This window comes from Drosophila persimilis, unplaced genomic scaffold (assembly GCF_003286085.1).
Source record: "Drosophila persimilis strain 14011-0111.01,24,50 unplaced genomic scaffold, DperRS2 tig00001940-arrow-arrow-pilon, whole genome shotgun sequence".
Lineage (NCBI taxonomy): Eukaryota > Metazoa > Arthropoda > Insecta > Diptera > Drosophilidae > Drosophila > Drosophila persimilis.
Window position 1 is genome coordinate 9,354 of NW_020825599.1, and position 9,922 is coordinate 19,275.

The 9,922-nt window shown below is 44.9% G+C and overlaps 1 pseudogene; it reads left to right on the top strand.

Annotated features, from left to right (window-relative positions):
- Positions 1–7,296: 7,296 nt before the first annotated feature.
- Positions 7,297–8,523, top strand: LOC6604131 (annotated as a pseudogene).
- Positions 8,524–9,922: the final 1,399 nt, after the last annotated feature.

The window sequence follows — 9,922 nt, forward strand, 5'->3', positions numbered from 1 at the left end:
TATATATACTTTATAGGGTCGCAAACGATTCCTTCTGGACGTTACACACATCCACTTTTACCACAAATCTAATATACCCCAATACTCATTTTGAGTATCGGGTATAAAAATACATAATTGCAGCGTACAATTAAACGAATTCTTAATATCCAACTCAATACCAGAATTTGCACAGAGCATATACATCAACAATAACGTAACAAAAATTAAACCACTGTCTTATTTGCAAACCAAAGAAATCGTAATAGAAAATACGCGATTAAATAATGTATTACATGTAAGCTTAATACTACTATTTGTCATAATCATAATAGGATTAAGCTACAAATTGTTTAATCTAAGTAAAAGAAATAAGCCTGAAACCGACCCGCACATAGAAACATCCTTAGACGAAGACGAAGAATCCCCAGCAGGCACAGTTTTAGACGCACCTGAACTATATGCAAGGATAATCGCCTGAGGACAGGCTTAAATCTAACAATGGGGGAGTGACATATCTATAGTCCATGCTCCGCATACCCTTGTCCATGTCTATTACCCTGCACCCACAATACTATACACAATCCGACACTACTATAAACAATCCGACACTCTCAGCTCCGAAACCCCATAAACAATCTCACGCTCGAAATGGACCACGCGTAACCGATTGCAGGCGATGTAAACAAACACCCTAAGCTAGAAGTGGAACATAAAACAATAGATGCCGCATTAGAATCCAGCCGCACTAAAATCCAGCAGCACTAGAATCACGCCACTCTTCAGAGATCAATTACTAATCGATTCTCAAGAACCACGCCATCGTAGCTGACCAATCAGAGGCCCTATTCTCAGCCACCCCCAAGTAATGCAACACCGATCATACGCAGCGGAAGTCTTTCATCAAAAGCCGCCTTTCCCACATATCGATCGAGTCACGTACTCCATCTCCGAAGCCGAAGTCGAAGCCAACGCCTCCGAATCCAAGTATTTATCATACTTAAAAAATAATAAATCCCGGCTCTATAAAAAGTACCAGAAGTCGGGCTCCACGTTGGCTTTAGCTCTATACTCCTCCGCTCGCTCTCTGTTCCTTGCCGTCAATAGTCAGTGTTATAATCATTACCTTTCACAATGTAGTAGAAACTTTCGTAGTGATCCTAAAAAATTCTATTCGTTCGTTAACTCTAAGCGCAAGTCAAACGTTTTTCCTCCGTCCCTTCATTACCAGAACAAAACAAAAGCTTCTGCTGTTGGTATTGCAAATTTATTCGCTAACTTTTTCCAAACAACGTACTCGTCTCATATTTACAACGCATCCACTCCGTATCCGTACCAGCTACCTCAAGCTAACAGCATTTTTCTGCCCTTTTTTGAGGAAAGCGTTGTTCTGGAAGGTTTGTCATCTATGGACATATCGTTTTCTGCGGGTCCAGACAAGGTACCAAGTTGCATCTTAAAACACTGTGCCCAGTCCCTTTGCAAACCCTTGACCTTTCTCTTCAACCTCTCTTTGGAACAGTCTTGTCTCCCAGTAATTTGGAATGAGTCCTATATCATTCCGCTTCACAAAAAAGGTTCAAGATCAAACATTGAAAACTATCGTGGTATCGCAAAGCTTTCCGCCATCCCGAAGCTTCTTGAGTTCCTGGTCACCCGGCAACTGCAACATCTTTGTTGCAGCCTGATATCTCCGTCGCAACACGGTTTTTTCAGACATCGTTCAACATCGACTAACCTTCTTGAGTTTTCTAACCTAATCCACCGTGGTTTTCAAATTGGTTCGCAGACGGATGTAGTTTTTACTGACTTCAGCAAGGCATTCGATTCTGTGAACCATGCTCTGCTTATTCACAAGCTCTCTTTATTAGGGTTCCCAACGAATCTTCTAGATTGGATTTTGTCCTATCTCTCTAACCGCACTCAACGTGTTTTGTTTTCTAACGTGTTGTCAAATACTGTAAATGTTACTTCAGGTGTGCCACAGGGAAGTCATCTGGGCCCGCTTCTGTTCATTTTATTTGTGAATGACCTTCCTCAAGTCATAACATACTCTGCTACACTAATGTATGCTGATGATGTCAAAATCTGTCTTTCTTACTCTGATTGGTATTTGCACACACGCCTTCAACTTGATCTAAGTGAACTACTATTGTGGTGTTCAACTAATCTTCTTTTTCTGAACCTTTCCAAATGCAAACTTATGACATTTTACCGTCGCGCTCCTCATTTTGTCCCATATGTTCTAGGAAATCATGTCCTTGAACGAATTTCGAGTTCAAATGACCTCGGAGTCCTTTTTGATCATAAGATGTGTTTTAACGTCCATATAGCTGTAACTGTAAATAAAGCTAAGGGTGTTTTAGCGTTCATCAAGCGTTGGTCCAAGGAGTTTGACGACCCGTACGTTACAAAACAACTGTACATCTCGTTAGTACGTCCTATATTGGAGTATTGTTCTTGTGTGTGGAGCCCGCAGTATAAAGAACAGCAGGCTGCTATTGAATCCGTGCAAAAGCAATTTTTAATTTTTGCCCTTCGGAACTTTAACTGGGACTCAGGTAGAATCTTGCCACCCTACCGGTCTAGGCTAAATCTTATTGACCTGCCGTCGTTGCACCATCGCAGAATATGCAATGGCGTAATGTTCGTGCACAAGCTCCTTCTTGGGACTGTTGACTCCCAAACTCTCTTGGGTCAGATTGACTTGGCCGTTCCATCTAGACCTACCCGTACTTTTAGGCCTATCCGTCTACCCATATGTAGATCTAATTATGCTGATCATGAACCTTTTAGGGTTTTATGCCATAATTATAACTCCCTCTGTCAAACCCTATCCCCTGAACTGTCTCTTAAACTAATTGCATGCAATATTTATAATCATTTAAATTTAGCTAACTTTTAACTTATCTTTTTCCGCCTTTAGTAACTAAGTACCATTATTTACAGATAATTGTTAATTAAATAAATAAATAAATAAAAAAAATACGAATCCCAAGCCGAGCATCATGATATAAGTAGTCTACATTTGGGAAGGCAAATCAGTTCTGTTCAAGACAAACGTCAATCGCGACACCGTCGGAGAATTCAACAAAAGTTAATTCCATTCAAGACACCGGACATCAGTCATCGTCGGGGAAATAACTAATCAATGTGCACTAAGTTTAAGTGAAAGAATAAAATCTTTTTTTAAAACGCAAACTGCAGTGTCGCATATTTAACTATATATATATTTATTTATTAATTCCCGAGTAAACACGTCCGCTTTAATCAATCGATTCTCAGTCAATAACTCCAGCCCAACTTCTGCAAGTTCAGCTAAGCGGTACCGAACCAAAAGCTCGAAGATCGGATGATATTTGGAAACTTTAACTGCATAATCGGATGATCTTAGAAACTTTAACTGCATAATCGGATGATCTTTCGCCCAATTGAGCGAAATTTTGGTCAAGCTTTTAAGCTATGCTCTCTTTACGCTACGCTACTCTCTTGGGTCAAGGTAAACGTGACGTCTTTCGCTTAAATACGTGCGCTGCGCGCCGACTCTCTTTAGAAAGCTTTTCGGAAAGCTTGCAGCTTACGATCCACTTTCGGAGTTACTATGTATCTGCACTTTTAAGCATAACCAAAAGAAAACTGTGCTTATCCGTGATGTTCCATACTCTGGACTGGACCAGCCCCATTTTTGGCTATTCAGTGTTTGAAGAGGTTGAGTGAGTCTGCAAAACTCTCATTCCCTAAAGCTGCTGAAGTTATTGACTCCGACTTCTATGTCGATGACATGTTGACTGGAGCTGGTTGCGTAGAAGAGTTAAAGACAATTAAGTCTGATGTGGCTCAGGTTCTTCAAGCCGCTGGGTTTGAATTGACTAAATGGTTTTCGAACTCACCTGAGGTCACCGCATCCGAGAGCACAGTTAACGATAACGATCTCGGACTCAGAGTCAATCGTGGAATATCGTGGCTGCCACACGAAGACGTCTTTAAGTTCCAAATTGACACGTCAGTTATCGGTCTCCGAGCGACAAAACGGAACATATTATCGGTGACATCAAAGCTGTTTGACCCCCTTGGCTTGTTAAGTCCTTTAGTAATTAAGGGAAAGATCCTACTGCAGGAGCTTTGGCTTAACAAGCTAGATTGGGATGAGTCAATTCCAATTAACTTGGAAACAGCATGGAACTTATTAAAAGAATCCTTGGGTCAGTTGGAGAAGATTACCAGACCTCGATTTGTGCATACTGATCTCATGTCACCGATTCAAGTACATGCCTTTGCCGACGCATCCATGAGAGCTTATGGAGCCTGCGTCTATATCCGTAGAAAGACTGCAGAAGGTTTCGAGGTCTCCTTGTTGACTGCAAAGTCGAAAGTAGCGCCACCCAAGACGAAAACGCTCCCAAGGCTTGAGTTATGTGCCGCTCACCTTCTAGCAGACCTTTGTCACCGAATCAAATCACTGCTCAAGGTTCCAATTGAGAAAGTGATATTCTGGTCAGATTCAGAAGTTACTCTTCATTGGATCAGATCCCACCCTTCGTCGTTGTCAACATTCGTTGCGAACCGAGTAGCGGAGATTCAAGAGTGGTCAAGTGAAGCTACGTGGCGGCATGTGCCAACAAAACAGAACCCAGCAGACATAGTTTCGAGAGGTTGTGACGTAGAGGAAATCGTGCAGTCGATCTGGTTTGGTGGACCAGAGTTCTTAAAGTTTGAAGAAGAGAGCTGGCCCAGAAATCCACACTTCGAGCCTTCCGAAGAAGAGATACAGATGGAAAGTCGGGAGAAATCGGTCGCACTGAACGTCGCGGCCAAGTCAAATTATTTAGTGGATGTAATCGAGGGATACTCGTCACACCTCAAACTGCTAAGAGTGTTCGTTTTCGTCAGACATACGTTCGCTATCTGCATCAAACGAGTTTTCATGCCGGACCACGAGCACTCGTGAGTATCCTTAGACAACGCATTTGGATAGTGAATGCTCAGGCGGTCTGCAGGGCGACAGTTAGGTCATGTATTCGTTGCTTTAAATGCAAGCCGCTACTCCAGACCCAAATGATGGGCAACTTACCCGCAGACCGGCTCCGTGCTCTCCGCCCATTTTCAGTATGTGGCGTTGATTTTTGTGGCCCAGTCTATACGACTCTGAAAATTCGTGGAAGGCCCCCTTATAAGTCCTACATAGCGTTATTTGTCTGTTTTGCGTCCAAGGCGGTTCATTTAGAAATTGTCTCCGATTTGACGACTAATTCCTTCTTGTTGGCATTCCAAAGGTTCGTCGGTCGTCGAGGATGTCCGCAACGCGTGAACTGCGACAACGCGACAAATTTCGTCGGAGCAAGTCGCCACTTCAGCGAACTGCGGAGGAAGATAGAGGCGGAAGCGGACGCGATACGCGAATTTGCGTCAAGAAGCGGGTGCGAGATTGCCTTCATACCGCCTCGAGCACCGCACATGGGCGGACTTTGGCAGGCCGGTGTGAAGTCTGCCAAGGGCCTACTCCTACGGGCAGTCGGAAGCGCTCTCCTCACCGCAGAGGAGCTGGAGACCGTGCTGGTCGGGATCGAGGCGGTACTCAACTCGCGCCCGCTAGGACCCCTAAGCCCAGACCCAAGCGACGGAGACATGCTGACTCCCGGGCACCTGCTGACAGGCGGGCCGCTCATCGCTCATCGCACCCCCAGCACCCAGGACCCCGGACCAGGAGGGTCTGAGCTGCTTAAAGCGATGGCGGCTTGTCTCGTCAGCCAGGCAAATGTTCTGGCAGCGATGGTCCCGGGAGTATGTGCTGGGATTGCAAATAAGATTCAAGTGGCACCAGGACCTCGTAATCGTCGCCGAGGACAACCTGCCCCCTCAACAGGGGCTCCTCGGAAGGGTGGTCGTTACAACCGCCGGGCAGGACGGAAGGGTCAGAGTGGTCGACCTAAGGACGAGCAGCGGAGCCACGTTCAGGAGGCCAATCCACAAGTTGGCTCTTCTGCCACTGGTTTGAAGCCTTCCAGGCCTTCAACGGGGCCGGTGTAGCGCCATTTGGCGTATAATAATTGTTATTAGGATCGTATTTTATGAAGTCTAGTGTAAGTTAGGCTAGGGCAAAGCGGGAGCGCAATATAAGCTCGCTCTCTCGCTCTTGGCGAATTCGCCCCACTTTGCAACCGTAGGTAAGATAGGCGCAGAAGAAATTGTTTGAATATATGAAGAGAAGTCGAGAAAAATCTATGAAAACGAACGCACGCACTCCTTTTTTTTTCGTCGTCGTAAAATACAAATTTGCAGTCACCCAAGTTTTTCGGTCTCTTTATTTTAGAAAAACTATTCTAAAGGCGAATTAATGATGCAGTATCGAAAGTTTAAAGGAATCATTTAGTCACGGCACTTTGTAACGACGATGCCTTATTGTAAAATTAAACTTATTTTTCGCTGAAATATTTTAAAAGTTAGGCGTATGCCAAATAAATTGTATTCTCTAACGTTTTGATTTTAAAAACCTTTCTTTTTTATCACCCACTTATACAAAAAAGATTCTTTAACGAGCGGGAACGAAATGAACTCTGAATTATGCTCGCACTTGTCATGAGATAGGAGAGTGGAACTTTTCTCCCTCTCTCTCTTTCTTACACACAAGCCCGCCGTTCTGTCTCGCTTCCCTCCGCCAGAGCGAACACACTGCACGAGAAAGAGTGTGTGAGATGGATAGAGAGATCGAGAGAGAATGAGTAAGCGCGTGGAAGGCGATTTGGTCGTTATGGCTATAATAACGATCCGATCTCATCCACATTTGACAGTCTAGTAAATATGGCGTTCTCTACGATTCTGCGTTAATTGTGAATGCCACAGATTTTTGGTTTTTGTGGGGGCGGACGGGTCCAGGTGTCTGGATATACAATTTGGTTGCTCTAGCTTTCATGGTCTCTGATATCTAGGTGCTCATCAAGGACGCTCATAGGACGAAAAGGCTTCCTTCTGGAAGTTACACTCATCCAGAGCCACATCTATTTGAGTACCATGGCCCTTCAAGAGTTCATGATTTGTTAGCCCCATTTGTCAAAGATATACATACATATGTTTACTCCTCCGAGGACAGACAAACCAAAACAGTAGTGAGTGAAGGGCCGATGTCCACTCGTTTTTAGATACTGATCCTTTCGAATTTCCTGAATGTACCGACCAAATAGCCCTTGAAGTGAGTGTCACTTTCTCATGGATTACATTCATCGCCTCAATTTGGCATTCTCTATTGCTAGAAATTGAACACGAAATACGTATCTAGAATATTGTAATATTTGGTACTTTGTGTGGGCTTAACGAAAAATAATGCTTGCAGCGCCTGCGACCACGTCCCCAGGCTATCCAGCGTCGCTGGACTTATACGCAAGAAAAGACGAGGTCTGCGACCTCGAAGGATGGCGCATTGGTCTGCAGAAGGCAGCCGCCCAGAACCTGACGAGACAGCTGCAGGAGATGCCCTCCAACCTCCTCACACCCACAGCTTTTGCGCAGAATGTCGTCGAGGTGCTGTGCAAATCCGGTGTCAATGTGGAGGTCAAGGTCGAGGGCTGGGCCGAGAGCCAGTCAATGCACGCCTTCCTGGCTGTGGGCAAGGCCTCGTGCGAGCTACCCATCTTCCTGGAGCTGAGTTACTACGGCACCTGTGCCGAGGAGCGCCCCATTGTGCTGGTGGGCCAAGGCGTGACTTACGATGCTGGAGGATTGTGCCTGAAAGAGAAACATGAGCTCTTCCATATGCGTGGCGACATGACCGGGGCCGCCGTTGTGGTGGCCTGTTGTCGAGCTGTGGCTGGCCTGCGTTTACCGGTAAGTACTCAGGACAGAAATGATATCTCCTTGAATAATAATGCTGTTCTTAGGTCAAAATTCGCGGCCTGATACCTCTTTGTGAAAACGTAGTGGGCTGCAATTCGGTCCGTACTGGGGACATGGTCAAGTCCATGAACGGCAAGACCATCGAGATCCAGTGCACCGATCACGAGGATGTACTGGTCCTGGCAGACGCCCTGCTGTATGCGCAAAACTTCTGTCCCAAGTGCATCATTGACGTCGGCACCTGCTCGGGCTACATGCGCCAGGCCCTGGATGAGTCGGCTGCGGGGGTCTTTACCAACTCGGAGATCCTGTGGCAGCAGATCAAGCACGCCAGCATGCATACCGGAGATCGTGTGTGGCGCTTCCCATTGTGGAAATATTACAGCAAGGCCGTGCGTGCCGGGGGACGTAGCGATGTGCAGAACTATGGCATTGACCGAGGTGGACGTCCCTGCAAGGCCGCTGCCTTTCTCCGTGAGTTTGTGCCCTGTGGCCAGTGGATGCATATTTTGAGTATTGTGGGGCGCTTTGTTTGGGCGCAGAGCTTATGGACTTTCTCCCTCAAAGGATGCCACAAATGTTATGGTGACAAAGGGCTTCGAATACGAGTATCTGCGCAAGGGAATGGCCGGCCGCCCGACCCGAACACTGGTGGAGTTTATTGCTCTGACGATTTGCAAGGATACGGCCCCACGTTTGGCCAAGTAATCAATCTCAAACGGGAATCCAATGTTATATATATTTTTTACTGTGTTTTTTGACGATGCCACACACGAACACAAAATTATACTTGAGCTATTTATTTATTTATTTATTAAATTAACAATTATCTGTTAATAATGGTACTTAGTTACTAAAGGCGGAAAAAGATAAGTTAAAAGTTAGCTAAATTTAAATGATTATAAATATCGCATGCAATTAGTTTAAGAGACAGTTCAGGGGATAGGGTTTGACAGAGGGAGTTATAATTATAGCATAAAACCCTAAAAGGTTCATGATCAGCATAATTAGACCTACATATGGGTAGACGGATAGGCCTAAAAGTACGGGTAGGTCTAGATGGAACGGCCAAGTCAATCTGACCCAAGAGAGTTTGGAAGTCAACAGTCCCAAGAAGGAACTTGTGCACGAACATTACGCCATTGCATATTCTGCGATGGTGCAACGACGGCAGGTCAATAAGATTTAGCCTGGCAAGATTCTACCTGAGTCCCAGTTAAAGTTCCGGGCAAAAATTAAAAATTGCTTTTGCACGGATTCAATAACAGCCTGCTGTACTTTATACTGCGGGCTCCACACACAAGAACAATACTCCAATATAGGACGTACTAACGAGATGTACAGTTGTTTCGTAACGTACGGGTCGTCAAACTCCTTGGACCAACGCTTGATGAACGCTAAAACACAAAAAGGATTCCGAGGTCATTTGAACTCGAAATTCGCTCAAGGACATGATTTCCTAGAACATATGGGAGCGCGAACAATGAGGAGCGCGACGGTAAAATGTCATAAGTTTGCATTTGGAAAGGTTCAGAAAAAGAAGATTAGTTGAACACCACAATAGTAGTTCACTTAGATCAAGTTGAAGGCGTGTGTGCAAATACCAATCAGAGTAAGAAAGACAGATTTTGACATCATCAGCATACATTAGTGTAGTAGAGTATGTTATAACTTGAGGAGGGTCATTCACAAATAAAACGAGGGGGAACGTTGTGAGTTGCTGCGGACACCGCAACTCTACAGTTATACCCGATACTAAGTCAGTATGGCTCTCCTCCGGCAGACGCCGCTTATATTAATCGACACGACAAAGATTGCGTTCGAGAGAGACAGAAAATCAGTCTGAAAGTGACGTCGGGCGCTGAGTAGCCACTGCAAATTTGTTTCCTTTCGCTATAAAAATGATCTGATCTGATCCAGATTCAGCAATCTGATAGATATGGTCGTTATCTATGATTCTGCGTTTTTAGTTTTCTCAAATCTGCAATATTGTGGATGCAACAGATTTTCGTCCTTTGTGTGGGCGGAAGGGGGTGGGGCGAAATTTTGAGATATACGTTTTATAGTGAGATCTAACAGGAGTACGGACACTAAATTTGGTTACTCTAGCCTTAAA